An 18,925-nucleotide genomic window follows, 5' to 3' on the forward strand; every position below is an offset into this window, starting at 1 on the left:
TGGTAACGCTGATCAACAGCCAATCAAAATCAAGGATTCCATGCAAGTTACCTTCGCATGGCAAAGTTGACATAATGATGTACTTTTATCGGGGTCCTGCTTTTGATATTTTTATATGAAATTCCTCAAAAAGTCATGCAGCATGGCTACTTTGACAAATTAGCCAAGTCTGGTTATTCATTTGTATGTGATCGTTGACATCCAAAGAAACAACTTTCAACATGTTCAACCAGGGTTCCGTAACACAAAGGTTTGAGATGAATTGCAAATATGAACAAGTGGAATGCCTCTGGCCGTCTCACCTGCATCACGCGATTCAACATAGCAGCAGTGCTGACTTTGAAAACTACTATAACTCGCACAAGATGTTCAGTGATACTTGGTTACTCTTATTTCCACGTTTTATGAACACTCTAAAAACAAGAAATGTTAACTAAACATTTGAAAGGTTGGAGGAGTGACAACATTTTCTAAATGTTGCATTTACCACTTTAAATGGTTCTACCCAACACTTTAAATGTTGGATTCAGCTTTATACAAGGTTGGATGTAACATTTGGAAAAGGTTGTCACTCCTCCAACCTTTCAAATGTTGATTTAACATTCGAATTTTTAGAGTGAACTAGACCAATACACTTTACAGAGATAGGATGGTAATTCAACAAATACCCCCAATGTGGTCAAAGTTCATTGACCTCACATGACCTTTGACCTTGATCATGTGACCTGAAACTTGCACAGGATATTCAGTGATACCTGATTACACTTATGTCCAAGTTTTATGAACTAGACCAACATACTTTTAAAGTTATGATGGCAATTCAAGAAATACCCCCAATTCGGCCAAAGTTCATTGACCCTAAATGACCTTTGACCTTGATTATGTGACCTGAAACTTGCACAGGATGTTCAGTGATACTCTTGATTACTATTATGTCCAAGTTTCATGAATCAGATCCAAAAACTTTTAAAGTTTTATTTGTAATTCAACAGATACCCCCAAATCGGCCAAAGTTCATTGACCCTAAATGATCTTTGACCTTGTCCATGTGACGTGAAACTCATGCAGGATGTTTGGTGATACTTGATTAACCTTATGTCTAAGTTTAATGAACTAGGTCCATATATTTTCTAAGTTATGATGACATTTCAAAAACTTAACCTCGGGTTAAGATTTTGATGTTGATTCCCCCAACATGGTATAAGTTCATTGACCCTAAATGACCTTTGACCTCGGTCATGTGACATGAAACTCTAATAGGATATTTAGTAATACTTGATCAACATTATGTCTAAGTTTCATGAACTAGGTTCATATACTTTTTAAGTTATGATGTCATTTAAAAAACTTAACCTCAGGTTAAGATTTGATGTTGACGCCACCGCCGCCGCCGTCGAAAAGCGGCGCCTATACAGTGCGTATCAAAAAAAAGTTTACACTTTAAAAAAATCCTGTAAAATTATATATTTGTAATATCCTGAAAATTTTCCCACTTTTTAACATTGGTACAGATCCACTTAAGCAAATGACGATATAACTGTCGAAAAATATTTTCGCTTGAGTGAGCACCACGTACTTTTGAAAAGTTAGTGAAAAATTATTTGCGCAGAACTCTGAAATGGTTATGCGAATAAAAGTAGACCTTAATCATGAAGAACACAAGGAATTTAGCTAGTAAAATTGATTTGATGATATATTTAACCTTCTTCAACTTGTTTCCTTGCCAAAACACTTCGAAGAGTGCATTGCGCCCCTCCCCACTCCCCCACACACCCAGGCCATCGTGACGATATTTGCTTTACACTTAGCTGTGATTTACATGAAATGGTTTAGGCTTGATTTTTATTTTGTATTCATTTTCAAGCTCGGGAAAAGTGTGGAGAAACAAGTATTAAATGAAAATTAATGTAAGCCCACTTTAAATGATACAAACTTAGTGAAAAAATGCTGGAGATGTCTGATATAAACTTTTGTTTAGATTCAGTTATGTCCTCAGATCCAGCTGGCACAAAAAGGGTAAAGGTTGTGCTTACTAAGTGTTGATATTTCAATTTGGGTGGCAAAATTGTTACAGAATGCTTGAATGTATCCATTTAATTTCAATTGACTAAAAGTGCAAGGGAAATGGATGAGAAATGTTTCGCAGGGTAAGTTTGATTTTGCCCTTTCCCATTGAACTCATTGACACAGCGTGAAAACAAGCATATCTGCGCAAACAGATTTCTGCGAGCTTTACAAAAATGGACAGTGCTCACTCAAGTGTAACATTCTGTCAAAACTTTTACTTGCATTAGATAGATGAGACCCAAACCTAAGATTATATGTAAAATAAAATACCCACATATTGTATATTTTTTTAATTCCCAGGGCTTTTTCAAAGTGTAAACTTTTTTTTGATACGCACTGTAGTCTCACTCTGCTATGCAGGTGAGACAAAAACCGCTCTGATTGGTCCCTGCATGGTCAGTATTTTAAACGTATATGCGCGTGTAACGTTGATATTGATTGGTCAGTTCATTTAGCGATTGATCGCTTATCTTTGTGTTATACGGAGCCCTGGTGTTACATTTCCAATGGTTATGTTGACCATGTTAGGGGTCAAAATGGGTTTTATATGGGAGTCATTTTTGTGACACGTCAACTTGTCTTGTTATACTGAACAAAAACGAATACGGCACTATACGTATACATAGTTTATTAGAAATACACCTTGGAGGTATGACTTTGGTGTATACACTAGAGTTTAAAGGGTCAAGTAATATATTGGGTTAAGTTGAAAGGACAGTCAGGTGTCAGGTATGTTTAAAAATCGAAGATGGCTTTACAAATTGGGGTTTTAAATGACTGTTGTTACTTGGGGATATTATTTTGGTGTCTACACTTTGGTTTTAAGGGTAAAAAATACTTTGGAACTGGTTACCATGATATGCAGTTATCCATTTTTCCTTAAAATCCAAGTTGGCTTTAAGAAATATTATTATGTAATTTGAGCAACATGCATTTTCATGGACCTACTACTTTGTAATAGGTCCGTGTTCCTACAAACTACCGATGGGGAAGTTTTGACTGAATCAGTCCTTTTTGGCCATTTTTCTATTTTTGTAGAGAGGTTACCATATTCTGACTATCACACTTTATACTTTTCATAACTTACCTGCTAAGACAAACACCCCGCTTGTGAACCGGATAATTAAATAAGACCCAACACTGTGACTTCCTCGTATTCTGAACGACAATCGGGTTATGCCAGCAAGGTTAGCGGTCTGGTGTGATATCACAGAATTAAGGTGGTCCATCTTCAAAACTATTCTGCAAGCTGACAGAAGATGGGGAAAGTGAGGGGGGTGGAATGTGGAGCGAGGGAAAAGAAAGAACATATTATTTTATGGAGCGTTGTGGCCCCGTGGATAGGCTTCTGACTTTGAAACTGAGGGTCGTGGGTTCGAATCTCAGAAATGGCGTAATTTCCTTCAGCAAGAAATTTATCGACATTGTGCTGCACTCGACCCAGGTGAGGTGAATGGGTACCCAGCAGGATCGATTCCTTGAATGCATGAGCACTGAAAGACAGCTCGAGCTAAGGCCGGGTTAATAATAATAATAATAACAGCGCGCCTCGGAATAGAATATTTCTAGATAGATGGTGCATGAATGCCTATTATTATTACTATTATCATTATTATTATTTATACTTCTTGGCGTTTTTCCCTCCAGGTATTCTAGCTGGAAGACTTGTATAAACACGAAAAAAAACATGTACGGAATTTTAATTACAATTATCACACCCGTTCCCTTTAAACAATGTGCATTTAGAGCTATCTGGAAACATGATTTTAACTGAGCTATAACAGTATAAGCTCATGGTCGTTTTTAGATGGCACCCCTGCAAAAATATCAGGTTACCCAATAATGTATCATTATAATAGGGCTTGAGCCATCACATTTGGTACCTGCGTCTGGTCGGGCTATCGCATAACCTGACCATTCGAGAATAGGCCTATATTCCCGAAACGTCGGGTTAATAGACTGCCCGAATATCTCTAGGTATTCTAGAACACTATACTGAATAATCTAAAAGATTAAGTATTTAGTTTCTTAAACCTATTCAGAAAAATTCAATATCATGTTAAGTTACAGCAATTTTTTTTAAGTACACACACCCGCCCCCCCCCCCCCCTCACACACACACATTATATAATATTATATATATAAATTTGTGAAATTATACATGCACAACAGCTTTGGCAACTCTTTTATTTTGATATTTTGTAAAAGGAATGGATGAAGAGAACAATGGTAGGTGTAGCTTACATCAAGGTTCCCCAGAGCTATCTGCCTTTTTTTGAAATAATGGTACTGCCGAAAAAAGTCTATACCGGGAATCAAGCCCGGGCCCCAGCTCTGAACGTCGGTGCCTTAACCACTAGACCACAGAGACGGGTTAGTGGCTAGGGCGACTCGATCCGATTGACTGTCAGATAGACAGATTTTAAACATATCGACACACACATATATATATATATATATATATATATATATACTGTGTGTATATTGTAAAGCAATGGATGAAGAGAACAATGGTAGGCGTAGCTTAAATCAAGGTTCCCCAGAGCTATCTACCCTTTGGAAAATTGGTGATGCCGAAAAAATGTCTCTGCCGGGAATCGAACCCGGGCCCCCAGCTTTGAACGCCGGTGCCTTAACCACTAGACCACAGAGACGGGTTAGTGGCTAGTGCGACCCCGATCCAATTGACCGTCAGATAGACAGATTTTCGACACCATGCCAATTATAATTTCCTTTGTCGGGTGAAGGTGGGTTTTGAACAATGACAAGCCGCCATGCCTCAGCTGGATCAATGCTATTACTTTGATACAGTACACGTATGGGAGAAAGTATTCAAATGTGTGAAGCTATACATGTACAACAGCTTTGGCAACTCTTTTCATTTAAATATTGTAAAGCAAGGAATGAAGAGAACAATGGTAGGCGTAGCTTAAATCAAGGTTCCCCAGAGCTATCTACCCTTTGGAAAAATTGGTGATGCCGAAAAAATGTCTCTACCGGGAATCGAACCCGGGCCCCCAGCTTTAAAAGCCGGTGCCTTAACCACTAGACCACAGAGACGGGTTAGTGGCTAGTGCGACCCCGATCCAATTGACCGTAAGATAGACAGATTTTCGATACCATACCAATTATAATTTCCTTTACGCGCATGCGTACTCTTATTCCGAAGTTGGGAGGAGGGACAGAACAGTCGACTGTAAAGTTGGTACAGCGTTGGCCAACTCCAACATGCCGGGCGCATGTTTTGCCGGCGTCTATCTCCGCCTCCCTGGCCCCATAGGTGCAGTGTCAGGGGGCTGCCGCGGGGTCTCCTGGGGTCAATGGACCCAGCGTCCGGGGGGGGGGCGTTTCCGTTTTACACCCTGGCGAAGGCATTTTCCGGAAAAGTAGCCAAAAAGCGACTAGTGAAGAGTCTACGTTTCTTTACATTATCAGCTGGGCGCGCGATCCAAAGTCCGCACCGAAGTTATCCGCAGAACATACCTTACTTGCAAATGCAGCTGAGCTTATACTTTCCAGGTTCAATACGAATGTTTGCCTTGATCATTTGCCTTGCCGATTTGCTGATGTCTGTCTTTCTCTCTATCTGTCTATATATCTATCTCTCAAATTCTATCTCTATCTATCTATGTAACTGCAGTATCTATCTATCTAATAATCTTCTCTGTCTCTCTCATTCTTTATCTAACATCTATCTCAAATTCTCTATCTCTATCTATCCATCCATCTGTCTGTCTTTCTCTATTTCTCTCTCTCTACCTACCTATGTAACTACGGTATCTATCTGTTAATTTGTCGCTCTTCTCTCTCATTCTTGATCTATCTGACATCTATCTATCTCTCAAATTCTCTATCTATCTCTCTATCCATCTATCTATCCATCTGTCTGTCTTTCTCTATTTCTCTCTATCTATTTTTAACTAGAGTATCTATCTATCTGTTAATTTGTTAATAATCTTCTCTGTCTCTCTCATTCTTTAATTATCTATTTAATATCTCTCTCTATCTATCCATCTGTCTGTCTTTCTCTTATTCTCTCTATCTATTTTTTAACTTATCTATCTGTTAATTTGTTAATATTCTTTGTCTCTCTCCCTCTTTATCTATCTAACATCTATCTATCTATCTAACATCTATCTATCTCTCATCTATCTATCTATCCTTCTCTCTCTCTTTCTCTCTCTCCCCCTCTCCCTCTATATATCGACCTCTCTGTCTCTCCCCCTCTCTCTATGTATCTATCTATCCATCCATCTCTCCCTCTTTCTCTCTCTTTCTATCTATCTATCCACCTCTCTCTCTCTCTCTATTTCTATCTATCTATCTATCTATATATCTGTCTATCTTGTCTCTATCTATTTATCAGTCTTCTATATCTATCTTTCGGCAGCTTCTATAAGTGTATCAATCCATCAAACTTCAATCTGTCTTTCCTGTGTCGCACGCTGCATGCAACCAGCGACGTGTGTAGACTCTTCACTCGTCGCTTTTTGGCTACTTTTCCGGAAAATGCCTTCGCCAGGGTGTAAAACGGAAACGCGCCCCCGCGTTTCCGTTTTACACCCTGGCGAAGGGGGCGCGTTTCCGTTTTACACCCTGGCGAAGGCATTTTCCGGAAAAGTAGCCAAAAAGCGACAAGTGAAGAGTCTACGTTTCTTTACATTATCAGCTGGGCGCGCGATCCAAAGTCCGCACCGAAGTTATCCGCAGAACATACCGTACTTGCAAATGCAGCTGAGCTTATACTTTCCAGGTTCAATACGAATGTTTGCCTTGATCATTTGCCTTGCCGATTTGCTGATGTCTGCCTTTCTTTCTATCTGTCTATATATCTATCTCTCAAATTCTATCTCTGTCTATCTATGTAACTGCAGTATCTATCTATCTAATAATCTTCTCTGTCTCTCTCATTCTTTATCTAACATCTATCTCAAATTCTCTATCTCTATCTATCCATCCATCTGTCTGTCTTTCTCTATTTCTCTCTCTCTACCTACCTATGTAACTACAGTATCTATCTGTTAATTTGTCGCTCTTCTCTCTCATTCTTGATCTATCTGACATCTATCTATCTCTCAAATTCTCTATCTATCTCTCTATCCATCTATCGATCTATCCATCTGTCTGTCTTTCTCTATTTCTCTCTGTCTATTTTTTTAACTAGAGTATCTATCTATCTGTTAATTTGTTAATAATCTTCTCTTTCTCTCTCATTCTTTAATTATCTATTTAATATCTCTCTCTATCTATCCATCTGTCTGTCTTTCTCTTATTCTCTCTATCTATTTTTAACTTATCTATCTGTTAATTTGTTAATATTCTTTGTCTCTCTCCCTCTTTATCTATCTAACATCTATCTATCTATCTAACATCTATCTATCTCTCATCTATCTATCTATCCTTCTCTCTCTCTTTCTCTCTCTCCCCCTCTCCCTCTATATATCGACCTCTCTGTCTCTCCCCCTCTCTCTATGTATCTATCTATCCATCCATCTCTCCCTCTTTCTCTCTCTTTCTATCTATCTATCCACCTCTCTCTCTCTCTCTATTTCTATCTATCTATCTATCTATATATCTGTCTATCTTGTCTCTATCTATTTATCAGTCTTCTATATCTATCTTTCGGCAGCTTCTATAAGTGTATCAATCCATCAAACTTCAATCTGTCTTTCCTGTGTCGCACGCTGCATGCAACCAGCGACGTGTGTAGACTCTTCACTCGTCGCTTTTTGGCTACTTTTCCGGAAAATGCCTTCGCCAGGGTGTAAAACGGAAACGCGGGGGCGCGTTTCCGTTTTACACCCTGGCGAAGGCATTTTCCGGAAAAGTAGCCAAAAAGCGACTAGTGAAGAGTCTACACACGTCGCTGTTGCAGCGTGCGACACAGGCGAGTCCACCACCGCAAGCAATTTGCACAGTTACTGATCAGAGCACAGAGTTCCTCGGCACTTTATGTGGCAGTCAGGAGTGAAATCCGAACATGCTTTTGTAGTCGCGTTGTAGATATGATGTAGATAGAAAGATAAAGAATGAGAGAGACAGAAGATAGACAAATTAACATATAGATACATAGATAGATAGAGAGAAATAGAGAAAGACAGACAGATGGATAGATAGATGATTTGAGAGATAGATAGATGAGAGATAGATAGATCTTAGATAGATAAAGAGGGAGAGAGACAAAGAATATTAACAAATTAACAGATAGATAGATACTCTAGTTAAAAAATAGATAGATAAATAGATAGATAGAATGAGAGAAAGACAGACAGATGGATAGAGAGAGAGATAGATATTAAATAGATAAAGAATGAGAGAGACAGAGAAGATTATTAACAAATTAACAGATAGATAGATACTCTAGTTAAAAAACAGATAAATAGATAGAGAGAAATAGAGAAAGACAGACAGATGGATAGATAGATAGAGAGATAGATAGAGAATTTGAGAGATAGATGTTAAATAGATTTAAAAGTGAGAGAGACAGAGAAGATTATTAACAAATTAACAGATAGATACTGAAGTTATAAAAATAGATAGATAAATAGATAGAGAGAAATAGAGAAAGACAGACAGATGGATAGGGAGAGAGAGAGAGAATTTGAGAGATAGATAGATGTTAAATAGATAAAGAATGAGACAGGGAAGATTATCAACAAATTAACATATAGATAGATACTGTAGTTACAAAAATAGATAGAAGATAGATAGATGGGGAGAGAACTTGAGAGATGGAGATATGTTATAGATATATGGACGGAAAAAGAGAAATAGAGAAAAAGACAGACAGATGGATAGATAGAGGGAGAGAGAGAGATAGAGAATTTGAGGGATAAATAGATGTTAGATAGATAGAGATGAGAGAAACAGAGAAGATAGACAAATTAACCGATACTGTAGTTTCATAGATAGATAGATAAATAGATAGAAGAAAGACAGACAGATGGATAGAGAGAGAGCTGGAGAATTTGAGAGATAGATAGATGTCAGATAGATCAAGAATGAGAGAGAAGAGCGACAAATTAACAGATAGATACTGTAGTTACATAGGTAGGTAGAGAGAGAGAAATAGAGAAAGACAGACAGATGGATGGATAGATAGAGAGAGATAGAGAATTTGAGATAGATAGATGTTAGATAAAGAATGAGAGAGACAGAGAAGATTATTAGATAGATACTGCAGTTACATAGATAGATAGAGATAGAATTTGAGAGATAGATATATAGACAGATAGAGAGAAAGACAGACATCAGCAAATCGGCAAGGCAAATGATCAAGGCAAACATTCGTATTGAACCTGGAAAGTATAAGCTCAGCTGCATTTGCAAGTTCTGCGGATAACTTCGGTGCGGACTTTGGATCTCGCGCCCAGCTGATAATGTAAACAAACGTAGACGTAGACTCTTCACTAGTCGCTTTTTGGCTACTTTTCCGGAAAATGCCTTCGCCAGGGTGTAAAACGGAAACGCGCGGCCGGGGGCGGTCTGGTTATGGTACACGGAGCTTGCTTGCCCGGCTTCTTCTTCTTTCCGTCCTTGGCTGTTTGGCCGCCAGCCAGTGGTTGGGAGGCGGATGGCCCGGATCCAGCGATTGGCAGGGCCCGTTAAGTAAATCGGAGAGTTCCCGAGAGAGGTCCGTCATCATGTAGCCTGGCGTAGATCGGCACACAGAAGTACACTATACGGTTGTGCTCATTTGCATATGAATAGCAACCTTTTGTTGCTTTGAATTTGTGGCGTTTTGATTCGTAACAGGTGTGCAACCCATACATGATTCTGAACAATTAGGCTTACGAAGTAGAATTATATTGGGGATATACCGAGTTAAGATATAATCACATAGTTGATCAGTGCTCACAAGACGAACAGAAATGCGTCAGGTAATCAGAAGAGACGGTCATTCTTTTCATAGCTTCCCCTTTTGATAAATGGTAAGCGTTATAAAGTGGATGGGATGGGTGATTTATCAAAAGGTCGCAATGGCTTCCACAACTGCGGTGGGAAAAATAATTTCGCTAGCCGGGGTGGAACCCACGACTTCCCGATCACGATGCGGACGCTCTATCGCTGAGCCACTTTGCCCGAAAGCGAAATTATTTTTTCCCACCGCAGTTCATGTATTCATGAATTGCGTCTTCGGAAAATAAAAGTACGCATGTCAGTGCATGCTAGCGGTCGTCGTTAGCATTCACGTTGCCACGAATGAATAAGCACCCTCAAATTACCGGTATCCTTAGATTAGTTACATACATGTAGGCCATATAGGCTTAGGTCTATATGTAGGTCCAATTCTAATACACCTATCAAACTTTCACTAATGATAAGATAAAATGGCTAGGACTAGCCTAGGCTAGGGCTAGCTTAGGCTAGCGCATTAACTTTATCTCAAATCTTGACCTTAACGCCTAATGCCGACTAAAGCTATACTGTTAATTTCAAACTGTTTAATTCCGAAAATTACGTTTAATTAGGTTAGACCAATTAACTTTAGTAGCCTTTAATAGGTCTAGTCCGTATTCATAACTAGTCCTAGATCTAAATGAATTTTTATCTTAGATCTAGTCTAGTCTCCAGACCTTGATAGACTCTGATCTACGCTGTATCAGCATGGAACGTATTCTAACGTCAGGCACAGTGAGCAGAACATGCACGTAAATTTCGATGTTTAACGCATGGCTGTGAATACTATTTCAATCGCAGAGTAAACTCTCGATCTTGATCCCCGTCTTGATCAACAAAATATAATAGATCGATCTGCATTTTCTTTACCATCACTTAGTTTTTAATTTCCCGTGCTCCAAATCTGCAATTATGTTCTTAGATCTAGTTCTATATACGAACTAGACCAAAAACAAAGAGACCAAGCTCATTGGTCAAACGTAAGCAAACGTTAAGTTAGGAATTAACCAATTGTAAGTTAACCATGGCATTAGTCATTCGCTGGCATAGGCCTATTATTGTAGACAGGTCCAGATCCAGATTTGAGATAAATTTTATGCGCTAAACGTTAACTAGCCATATCATAGCTTTGCATTTTACCCCTATATCATTATTGGCAATTTGATAAGTATTTAAGAATTGGATCGAGATAAAGATCCGGGCCTAAGGCCAATATCAGGTTACCGGCAATTTGAAGGAACGACAACAATATTTTGTAAAGATGAGGTCCACGCGTATGTGTACTCTTATTCCGAAGACGTAAGTCATGAATAGTCATATTGGCTTCCAGAACTGCGGTGGGATAAATAATTTTGCTGCCCGCGGAGCCAGGGTTTAGTTTAGTTTAGCCACGGTTCTTAAACAATGTTTTTGTTTTTTATATTCGAAAATTGACATTTAACTCTATCACTCACTTCCTCCATAATAATCATTATAATATGATGTAGGCTATATAATACAGGTTTTTATTTTCTTACATTGGCAGTATTGTCCGACGTGATTCCCGAGACACACGCACCGATAAACGCCGCCCTCTACGACACGAACCCCTCCGTTCAAGCAGGGGTCTGACAGGAGAAAGAAAAAATATATAATAGAGAGAATAGTGTAATATAATTACAATGCAATTCTAAAGAAATGCTGGAAAGGACTGTGAACCTTGCCAGCACCGAAATGTTATCATTCTGCAGTTCTGCCTTACGTAGAATCATTATTATGTCCATATGATAATAATAAATGTCTTCATGAAACGTTTAATGACTCGAAGCATCAAGGATCGGACAAATAAATGACAATGACTGGGCTCCATTAACAGGTGTGGGACATTTTAAGCCTATATTGTGATCGCGAACATTGAGGGCGCACTTTCAAAAGTACCTTGTCCGCCGCCTGAGGCTTTTCGGCATGATGGAACGTCGGCTGCTTGAATTATTACAAGAGCGAGTTTTGTCAAACCTCAGGGACGCATCATTAGGGTCCGGTAACACAAAAGTTAACGATTAATAAGACACTCGATATTTAAGTTTGATTGTGCATTATGGTCGATAGAATCAAACGTACAATGCTGTTCTATAATCATTGCTAAGGTTTGTGTTACAGGTCATATACTTTCACGCGACACCCGTACCATGCATCCCTTTCCAAGATGCGATATTAAGTCCCGTTTTCATGCATGCAGTCATTTTAACTTTTCACTTGGAACAAATTGCAACAGAATTTATTCCAATGCAGAACATTTCTTTGAGGTCCATAGAAGACAATACTAACAGTCCCAGAAAATCCGAATAGGGGAAAGTGTTCTAATTTGCATAAAAATAATGGTTAGTTTTGGTCATATTCGCTCATTTAGTTTACGTAGCAGACGACGCTAGTGTATACTATGTACTCAGACCCGATTGCAAATCATATCAATTCCGGACTCGATACTACTATAAACTTTGGCCTCCACAAACTACAGCTATATCGTCATTATCAGTAAGCAGATATTTTTACTACAATTACATTGTTACTATTAACATTAAATGCATACAGTCGATTCTGTTAGGACTGTTTAACATGAAAGGGTCTAGGCATGGAAACTATCATATGCTAGTCACTTGACGATGTATACCAACATATTGGCATGTTCTGCCTGCTCGATCTCAGAGTTCAAGAGAAAAATGAAATGTAGCTATTAGACCTGCCACATCCTATTATACTACTATTAAACTACCGAAGTCCCTCACCCCGTTTCCGTATTTTGCCAATTTATGGGGAAATCTTTCAATTGGAGCCCTGAAAAGGGAAGGGGTCGATGCGCTGATAGACGAAACCTATTCATCTTTTAGTTTCAAATAACAAAAGTGACTTTACCATATAGCAGAAATGACTTTTGCCTGAAGAGGGGACAGTCAAAAACTGCGATTTTGTTTCAATACAGAGGGAAAACAGGCAAAAAGAGTGGGGAAACTTCGCGAACCACTGAGGGGGTAGGCTTTGCTGAGCCAGCACTTCTTTATGTGTAGCTGTTAGAGGAAAATCTACTTTCTTTCATCTCCAAGTGGTTACGAACAATGAAAGAGGTTTGCTTTAGAGCAGAAACAACGTTTTGCCTCAATAGGGGCTCCAAATTGGCAGATTTTCCCCCATAAATTATAAATTAATAAGGATGGAAAATATGCAAAAAGGGTGGGGAGACTCCGGGAACCCCGATGGGGTAGGCTTTGCTGAGCGAGCACTTCTTTATATGTAGCTGATAGAGGACAATCTACTTTTGTTATCTCCAAGTGGATAAAAAAACAATAAAAGTTGTCTACTGCAAAGAGGGAAACGCCTTTTACCTCATGGGGCTCCAAAATGACAAATTTTTCCAAGAAATGGGCAAAATACGCAAAAGGGGTGGGGTGATTTCAGCAGCCCCCTGAAGGATGTAGGCTTTGATATGCCAGCACTTTTTTATACGAAGCAGATAGAGGAAAGGCTGCTCTTTCGTTTCCAAGTGGTTTTAAAATGTAAATAAAAATGGCTTACACTATAGCAGTAAAATCTGTTTTGCCTTAATGAGGGCTCCGGATTTTTGGATTTTTCCATGAATTGTCAAAATATGGAAAAGGGGTGAGTGACTTTAGCAAACCCCGTAGGGGATAGGCTTTGCTGTGCCAGCACTTCTTTATGTTTAGCTGATAGAGGAAAATCTATTTTTCATCCCGAAGTGCTTACAAAACAATAAAAGTGGTTTACTGCAAAGGGGAAGCGCCTTTTGCATCAACATGATCAATGGGGCTTAAAATGGTGAATTTTCTAAGAAATGGGCAAAATACAAAAAAGTGTTGGTGAGCTCGGCAGACTCCTGAGGGGATAATATTTGCTGTGCCATCACTTCTTTACATGTAAGTGATAGAGAAAAGGCCTCCTATTTTGCCTACAAGTGATTTCAAGACAATAAAAGTTGTTTTTCTGTAGCAAAACACCACTTTGTCATATTGGGGGCTCCAAAAGCCACGATAATCTAATAGTTAAGCTACGGATAAGAGGGGGGTGTCAATTCGACAGGCTATTGCGCGACTTTGCTTTAATGTTCTGGAACGTAATTGCATGCAGCATGCATGCATAGCAATGCATCCTCTAACTTTTCCAAGATATTTCATTAACATAAAAGTTGCTTTGATATGTAGAAAAAGCCCTTTGCCCACATATCAATTTAAGTAATATTACAGCTTTCTATCGCTCTACGCACATGTATTTATGAGTGTTAGTCACACCAACAAAGGCGGGCACGACCGATTTAACATATTGTACTCATTTAAAGGTATGCCAGAGATCGCGTTGTAGTCGATATAAAAATGTGACGAAGACACGGAGGTTGGTTTTTGGTGTCACTTTATTGCAATATCGAGTAATACATTCGGATGTATTTGCCCTTAATCTATGCAAGTTAAGACATTGATACTGTTATGAAGCATATCAATTTTATCCTCGATATATCCCCTTTCCTGTCGAATGCTGATATTTGCATTACTTATTGATGCTAATGATAAAACAGAAAGATCAACGCACAAGCAAATTTTTGACCGTAAACATGGAAATTTTGGCGGAAAATATTGTCACATTTTTCGAAAAATATTAACCGGACAGTCCCGAAAACGACTGCAATCGATTTATAATGTCTTAATTAAAGTGAATTGCGTTTCCATTTCAAGATTTTTCCATTATCTGTACAAAAATATTAAAAATAAGGCATATCGATTAATTTTGGCAGCCATCTTGGATTTATGCAAATTAGATGCCTTCCCCTATTAGGATAGTTAGGGACTTTTAGTATGTTGTACTAGGGACCTCACAGAAATGCATTGTGGTGAAAAAGTTCTGTTGCATTTTGTTCCAAGTTTGGTCAAAATTTGGGCTAAAATGACTGGACTACTACGACTGGTCATCAGCATATGCCCGCCTGAGCCGGCGACGCACAGTGGGCCAGAATGAGTTGAAAGTGCGCCAAAATTATATTCCGTGTTATATTTTTACTTCGACATGTTGATTAAGGGTAATTTTAGACGTAGAATCGACTTAATATAATTTAAATCCGATATGACGTCACTTTGATAACAAATTTTGATTGGCTACTTAAAACCTATCTGTGAAAAAGACATGTGACGCTAAACAGGGTGCAGTATATACTTTGTGTTACTTTATGATTGACCAATGTGAATGTAGGTTTATGCTTCTCACATGCCTAAAAAGTGTGTATGAGATCCTAAAAATAATTTGATGGCATCATGGGATAAAAAATACTTCGGATTTTACGTACATGAGATAAGGAATTGATATTTCTTCAAAATCATGAGAAAAATATTGCTATTAATGATAATAATATTTACAAGTATGCAGATTCAGAGCGCTCAAAGGTAAAGTCCACCCCAGAATTTGAATAAATAGAGAAAAATCAAACTTTGTCTATCAAAACGCTGAAAACTTCATCAAAATCGGATGAAAAATAAAAAAGTTTAAAATTTAAATCTTGCTTATTTTTCACAAAACAGTGAGACAGACGATAATGTCACTCACTATTTCCTTTTTTTTATTGTTTCAATTATTTCATTTCTTTTTAAGATTTGACAATAAGGACCAACTTATATACTTTATATAGTAAAACAATGCTCATTCTTCAGGTTCAGGGAGGAATTAATCGTTGTTTCACTTGATAATGAGGAAAAAATAGAATATTCCTTATTTCATATAATAAAATACAAAAGAAATAGTGAGTGGACGACGTCATCAGTCTCCTCATTTGCATAGCGACCAGGATGTGCGTATAACTGTTTTATGAAATTAAATGAAACTTTGAAATGTCATAACTTTCTTATTTTACATCCGATTTTGATGAAATTTTCAGTGTTCTGTGTTTAGTGGGTTTTTTTAAATCTTTTTATTCAAATCAACTTTTTGTTGAGGTGGAATTGACCTTTAAAGCAATGGTCCTTAAAGGGGAAGTTCACCCTGAAGAAAACTTTGTTGTAAAAATAGCAGAAAAAATAGTGAAAAATATTGGTGAAGGTTTGAGGAAAATCCGTTAAAGAGTAAGAAAGTTATTAGAGTTCAAAATTTTGGATTTGTGACGTCATAAACGAGCAGCTGCCCCATGTGTTATGTAATATAAATGTATGAATTTCAAATTTTGTATGGTTCCTGATGACTTAATTTGTTTTCTTTTCATGATCGGGTGTGAAATGATTTGTCTATTGATATACAAAAGTTACAGTGAAAACCATTTTCAATTTTCTGAGAAAATGACATTTCATTGATTTTTTACCATTCGCTATGTAGGAATGCTGCTCGCATATGACGTCACAAATCAAATAATTGAAATTCTAATAACTTTTAATTATTTGATGAATTTTTCTCAAACCTTCGGCAATATTTTTTATTATTTTTTCTGCTATTTTTACAATAAACTTTTTGTCAGGGTGGACTTCCCCTTTAAGCGATGCATCCTGTATTTTCCCGACTTAAGAACGACTTACTTGATCTGACGATCGAGCATGATTCCGCCGGGTATACACCCACTATTAAGGTTGGGAAGGAATTAGGGGTGGTGGAGGTCCAAAAAATTAAGTCCACTTCAATTTCATTTTGTTCGATAGAATAATAATTTACATAATGGTATTTAGGCCGAAACCGTGGCCGGCAAAATTTAGTCTCGAAGCCCTCTTACCTGGTGTAACACAAGCTGCCATTCTCAATGCAGACGATATGTAGGGCAAGGCAATCGTCATGTTTGATATTTGGTACTTATAGAGTTCTTCCAATTGATACGTCATCCTTGGATGCCATTCATCTCCTTCTCGCTCATTCCCGCATATTATCCGTGGAGAAGTCGACAGTCCTTGAATGCCTTTAAAAAAAACCGTAAGGATCGTAATTATCTAGATATATATACTTATTTTGTAGCCTGCTATCTGTAGTATACGGAGGAAGCCTCCTTTGCAACTTCCATGGTACATAGGATGTGTAATCCAAAAGGTGCAAAGGGTACACTGCAAAAACTCCGGTGTTGATTTAACACAAGCCCGGAATCTATATGTTCACACCAGAGAAGTATTGAAACAACATCGGGGCCCTGTTGCATAAAAGTTATGTATTGATTTATGTCATGATCTATGTCATATAGCATAAACACAAATAATGACATAAATCCGTTGCATAAAGCTTTATGTCTGAAATCACGACATAAAATCATGACATAAATTTATGTCGTGATTAAAATCAAGACATAAACGGCGGCTTTCCGCAATAAGTGACTTAAAGCTAATTTTATGATTTTTTTTTAATAATTATGCCCTCTGTAATTTGATGATATTTTGACTTTCGAAATAATTTTTGTGTCATTGGATAGCGTATGATGTATCCTCTCAATATTTGAAAAACTAACAATCATAAATATTTCTCTTATTTTTGTAAGCAAAACTAAGAAAAGCATAATAGTTAGTGTGTTTGCTTCGTTGAGGATAGGACATTTCCCTTACAATGAAAACATAATTTATATCAACGTCACATATTTTTCAAGCACCACCCTAGCTACCTCCCAAAATAATGATAACTCTGACTTTCAGTCTAGAATCGCCCCTTTGTGCTTAATTCAAATGTGATTAAAAAAGAAATTTGGTACACACATTGGGTGATTTCAAGTCCGGTGTTGGCGTTGGTATTGGAATTTGAATTGCTTCCCGTAGCTTTGAAATATATTCTGTGTGTCAGAAATCATGTTGCCATGGTAACGGCATATTATATGACATGAAATTGGTAAAAACTTTCAGTGTTAATTACTTGATCAATTTTCAACCAATTCTCATGAAATTTGGTTCACATAATTATTGAGTTTGAGGTAAAGATGTGAGAGACGCATATTTTGTGTGTGTCGGAAATCATGTTGCCATGGTTACCACATACTATTTGTCCCAACTTAGGTAAAGATATATTGGTTCCTGCTTCTTGTTAGTTTTCAACCAATTCTCATGAAATTTGGCTCACACATTGGTCTCGAGGTAAAAATGTAAAGGACATATTTTAAATTTGTCGGAATCGTGTTGCCATCAAACTACTTCATCAGTTATGCTCATGACTTGCTCGTGGAAGTCTTGGGTAAAGATGGGCAAGACATATTTTTTTCATAGTTACAAACTGTTGCCATTGTAACGGCTAGGGGTAAGGGTATTTATCACCTTCATTGACAAAATATGCAACAAAGTGCATATAGGACGTACGTGCCTCGTTTATTTCATCATCCTTTTTAATATCGCCTTTTCTTTGTTAATTTTTTTTTTCACGTTCAAAGTCTAAAATGGTAGGCCTAGAGGAAATACGAATTGTAATTTAAAAGAGGAAAGAAAAGGGAAATAGCAAAAGGTCATCAAAATTGATAATTTATAGGTCATCCAATTCTTTTCGAAATTCTCAGATGCAACTTCCCGCTTTGCATTATTCATCTAGTTCTAGTCTTGTTGGAGAAAGAAAGGTTGCAATTCTCTATACATCTCTTCTCTCTCTGTTAATATCTCCTTCACATTTATATTTTTTCATTTCCCTTCTCCCATTCTAATTCACCTCGCCCCCGCTTTCTCATTATTACTTATACAGTGCAATCTTTGCATCTCTACATAGATCTATCTCATTTTCATTTCTCGCCCTCAACCAATTATTTTCCAATTTGACAATTCATGGGACAATATTTAGAGTTCATAAACACAATCCTACAATTTTCTACAAATATCAATTACTATTTTAGTAGGGAAACAAGTGTGTTCTGAGGGGCAAATCATATTTGACCACCCTCACCCCCCCCCCCCCCCCCGATTCAATAAAAGCAACAAAGAGATGAAGCAAAAAGAATGACATTTTATGTAATTTTATTACTTTTAAAATAAATACACACTAAAATTTGTGAAAC

This window comes from Lytechinus variegatus, chromosome 18 (assembly GCF_018143015.1).
Source record: "Lytechinus variegatus isolate NC3 chromosome 18, Lvar_3.0, whole genome shotgun sequence".
NCBI lineage: Eukaryota > Metazoa > Echinodermata > Echinoidea > Temnopleuroida > Toxopneustidae > Lytechinus > Lytechinus variegatus.